The sequence below is a fragment of the Hydra vulgaris genome, chromosome 14 (genome assembly GCF_038396675.1).
Source record: "Hydra vulgaris chromosome 14, alternate assembly HydraT2T_AEP".
Taxonomy (NCBI): domain Eukaryota; kingdom Metazoa; phylum Cnidaria; class Hydrozoa; order Anthoathecata; family Hydridae; genus Hydra; species Hydra vulgaris.
Genome location: NC_088933.1, coordinates 36,997,501 through 37,002,500, shown reverse-complemented (window position 1 = coordinate 37,002,500; position 5,000 = coordinate 36,997,501). Strand labels below are relative to the sequence as shown.

Here is a 5,000-nt window from a genome sequence, read left to right as displayed (position 1 = left end):
AATATAAAATATAAATGTAAAAATATAAAATTTAACTTAAAAAAACTGTTAAAATAAAATAAAAGTATTTTTTCTGGTTATGGCTTTTTCTTTTTTATGGCTTAAAAAATGAATACTGAAATGAAAAAAGAACGAAACAAAAGTTCAGTATAATTTTAGTTCAAAATTATTATCAAAACATATTAATTTAAGTTTATCAAAAATACACATGCAAGACGATCTATGTAACAGTCTTACTAGCTCGCCAAGTTCATTTTAAACAGGCCATAATGTGGTTCAATATAATATAAGTGGCTCAATATTGTATTAAAATACAAAACTCTCAATCGAAGAAAGAGCTCAATAATTTAGAAATTTAATTTAAATTTTAAAATAGAGCATTATATAATTAAAATGAAGAAAAACAACATTTATGGGCTTTGAACTTTCATGTCTTGTAGGCAATCATCCGCCAAAAAATACAAATTCAAAAATAAAATAAAAATGTTTACAAAATTACAAATGCAATGGAAAGGGTTTATACATCTCTATAGCGACATTAGATCTAACGAAAGAATATATATTAGGGTGGCCCTTATTTTTAAACTTGTTTAAAATTGTTAAGCTCCCAACTCCCAATTTAAAATTGTTTAGCTCCCAACCCCATTTCTTGTTCCAATCATGAAAATAATGATCTATACAAAATTTTAGCGTAATCGGACAACTTTAAGTCGATCCTCATCGTCCATGAAGTTTCAAAATTTTTTCTCTGAGAGTCATTTTTGAGGTGAAAAGTTTAAAAACTGTTTTCAAAACTGTTTGTGCTGCTCGTGTAAAGTGACTTTTAGATTGTCTTCTTTTTAGACAGTAAAATGGCATCAAGTTCGTCTGGAAGTGCGTCACAGAATTTAAGAAAAGATTTTCATGTCTGTTTTGCTGGCTACATTTCAAATCAAATCGTCGGAGCCAAATTGTTTTCGAACCGGCAAGTTTTACGCGTTTTCTTCTACAATGTAAGAGTTGTAAAGCTTACAACAAAGGAAAGTGCAATACTGGTGATTCAAGAAGTTTCCATTTTTTGGGAAAAAGTATGAATTCCTATTAAAAGAACTGACCGCTGTGTTGAGAAGTTACTGAAACTGTATGATGAATGGAAAGGCTTACAAAAGAATTTGACGAGAGGTGCAGGCAAAGACAAAGAAAAAAGAGATATCTTTGTAGACAATATGGATGGTCTGTTTGAAATAGCTCATTCAGAAGCTTTGAAACAGATGAAAAATGAAGAGGAGAAGAATTTTGTAATCCTTCAGTGCCAAAAAGAAGGACCAGGGTCTATGCTTGGTGTGGATCACAAACTAAAACACAAGGAAGAAAGGGCACTGAAGCGCAATGCAATGGAAACTGCCAGAAGAAAAAAGACTCATGAAGAAATGGAACAACATTTTGGTACTCATGAGCTTTCTACATCAAAAACTGATTATTCAGCATCAAGCAGTGAAGATATTGAAAGTGGTGACAACAGTGAAAGTTCACCTGCCATAGTTCAGCAAATATCAACAGCAGGAGCAGCAGCAAAAGTTCCAACAACACGAGGTACATTTTGCTATTTTTCGCTCCCCTTCTCACAGATGTTTTTGATAGGTGCAAAATTACTGACAGAAATAGGGTTTACATATTAATGGCTGCTGCAAAAGCTTTCGGATGTGATACTGAAAACTGGGTGATAAATCGCACTTCTTTTCAACGTCTTAGAAAAAAATTTAGAGAAGCAAGACACTCAGAAATTCAGCAAAACTTTAACCTAAATGATTGCCAAGAATTAGTGCTACACTGGGATGGAAACCTGCTCCCAGCACTCACTGGTGTTGAAATGGTAGATAAACTGGCAATAATAGTAACTTTTCAAGGCAAGGACCAATTGTTGGGAGTCCCTGAAATCCAAACATCTTCAGGTGAAGAGCAAGCTATGGCTGCTTATCAAGCAGTGGAGAAGTGGGAACCGACAAAATTCAGGCAATTTGCTGTGATACAACAGCAAGCAACACAGGTCGAGTAAATGGTGCCTGTACAAACCTAGAAAAATTGTTCAATCATGACCTATTGTACCTCCCTTGCCATCACCACATTTTTGAGTTAGTTTTGAAGAGCTGTTTCAAGTCACTGATGGGTACAACTTCTTCTCTGGACATGGGGCTTTTCAAAAGATTTAGAGAAGCCTGGACGAAACTTGACAAGAAAGTTTATATAACTGGTAGTAATGAAGTGCCTGATGATGTCCGCTCTACCATTCTTGGATTTGTTGAACACTACCATTCTACACAAAAACAGCAGAGAGATGATTACCGAGAATTGTTGGAGTTAACAATGATCTTTCTTGGTGGCATTCTGAAGAACGGAATATCGTTTCGTATACCAGGAGCTGTAAGTCATGCTAGATGGATGGCAAAGGCAATTTATGCATTCAAGATATACATGTTTCAAAATCAATTTCAGCTATCACATACGGAGAAGAACTCTTTAAGAAGAATATGTATGTTCCTTGCTTGAGTGTACATTTAAGCCCGGTTTCTATCATCAGAAGCAATTACAGCACCATATCATGATTTCCTATTCATGTGCCAACTGATTAATCATCAAGACATAGATCCACAAGTCAGTAAGGCTGCTGCAAAGAAACTTTCCAACCACCTCTGGTACTTAGTTCCCGAATCTGTTGCTCTCGCTTTATTTGATGACAATCTTCCACCAGCAGTTAAGGCAAATATGGCTCAAGTTTTGCTCGACAAAGACAAAGAAGCGGAGGAAGTAAAAAATCAAGTAGAGAGATACATTCTTCCTGAAAAAGACTTTTCTTTCTTTCCAAACATCGAGTTTCCATCTCTGTTAACTCCTGGTACAAAAACATTCTTCAACAGATTTTCTCTCAGCATGGATTTTCTGAACAAAGATTCTTCAGTATGGAAGGATGATCCTGGTTACAAAAGTGGAATTGAAAAACTTAAGAAAATAGTGGTTGTGAATGATGTTGCAGAAAGAGGAGTCAAACTCATTCAGGATTATAACAACATTCTCACCAAAGACAAAACTGAGAAACAATTTGTTATACAGATCGTTGCCGGAAATCGTAACAAGTACCCAACTGCTACTAAATCCTATCTTATGAAACAGTAATGTTCAAGGTTCATTGGTTCACATTATGTCTTGATTCTATGGACATTATTGTTGTAAATGAAAATGCTTTTGCCTTATAGCTTTTTGGTGTAGTAAATAATAACATGGTCGATATAGACAAGATGTCTCTTTTGAACGGAATTAATCATTATACATATTATGTTCCAACTTAAAGGTGTTTCAGGGTCGCCTTGCAGTTGTCCAATTGAGCTGAAATTTTGTACAGTTCCTAATTTGGTTGATTGAAACAGGATTAGGGGTTGGGAGGTGCAACCTTTTCACTTTCGAAAATTTCAATACAGCTAAGGGCCACCCTAATATATATATATACTATATATAATAAATATATATAATATGCATATATATATGCATTTATATTAATATATATATATATTATATATATATACATATATATATATAAATATATATATATATATATATATATATATATATATATATATATATATATATATATATATATATATATATATATATATATATATATATATATATATATACAGCGGTGGCAAAAATTAAAGACCACTCTTTTTTTTTTTTAAATATATTTTTAACCTTAGTATAATTTTATTTTGGAAAAAGGTATCAAAAAATAAAAACATTTTTAGAAAGAATTTTTATTGTATTTTATATTTTTTATAAAAGAATTTATAATTTTTTTACAAAATAATGTTAAAAAATTAAAAAACTGACTAGTAAAAAATATAAATGGGAAAAAAAATTGGACAAAATTTTAAGACCAGTTTCAAAAGTATTTCAAAAAGCAATAAAAAAATAATTTAGAAACGTGTTGTTCCTCCATTTGTTTTCAAGCACTCTTGTACTCGTTCTGGCATTGAATTCATTAAAGTTTTGATTACTTCATCAGGCACATTTTTTAAAATGATGAGAGATAGAAGATTTCAAATCTTCCAAATTGTAAAGTTGTTCTTTACCAAGCTTGTGATAAAGCCACGACCATAAATTCTCTATTGGATTCAAGTCTGGACTATTGGCAGGCCATGGAAGCACTTGAATTTTATTAGAATTGAACCAATCGCTAACAACATGCGCTTTATGACACGGCGCATTATCTTGCTGGAAAATAAGTCCATCTTGCAACTGCCATAAATCAATGCTAGGAATAAACGAGTTTTCCAAAATTTCGATGTACCTTTCTTTGTTGAGTCTACCATCGAATAAATGAAAAACGCCAACTCCACAGGCACTCATACAGGCCCAAATGCCTATTGAACTACTGCCTTGTTTTGTTCGTTTCAAAATGCATGATTCATCGAACCGTTCGCTTGGAAGTCTACGCAACATTACGCGACCGTTTCTATTGTCTACCTCAACGTTCATTTTATCACTAAAGACCACACAGCTCCACTGATCTGTTTAATAAATTTTTATGTAGTTTGCACCACTCTTTCCTGGCAAATTTTTGTTTTTTATTTAAGCGTGGTTTTTTTGCAACAACACGCCATAAATAATTTAAATTGTGGAGGACCCTTCGCACAGTTCTAGGGCTTGCTTTCAGACCATTTGACAGTGTCCATTTCGTAGACAAGTCTGTAGATGATGCTTGTCTGTTTTCTTTCATTAATCTCACTATCGTGCGAAAATCACGGTCATTTGAAATATTATTGCGTCCAGTCCTATGACGATCATTAATTGACCGGGTCTCTTTTTATCGTTGAATTATGTTAATAATGCAAGAGTGATACCTTCCGAGCTTTTCTGCTATTTGTCTGATGCTATAGCCTTCTTCTTTTAATACAAGAGCCACGTATCTGTCTTTTTCTTTGATCATTGCACACAATTTTGCAATATTTTTATATCCTTATTGCAAT

The 5,000-nt window shown here is 33.2% G+C and overlaps 1 protein-coding gene across 1 annotated transcript in view; it reads right to left on the bottom strand.

Annotated features, from left to right (window-relative positions):
• The window catches only part of LOC101237790 (gamma-tubulin complex component 6), a 77,698-nt gene that overhangs the window by 15,030 nt on the left and 57,668 nt on the right, over positions 1-5,000 (bottom strand). The gene's annotated exons all lie outside the window — the stretch shown is intronic.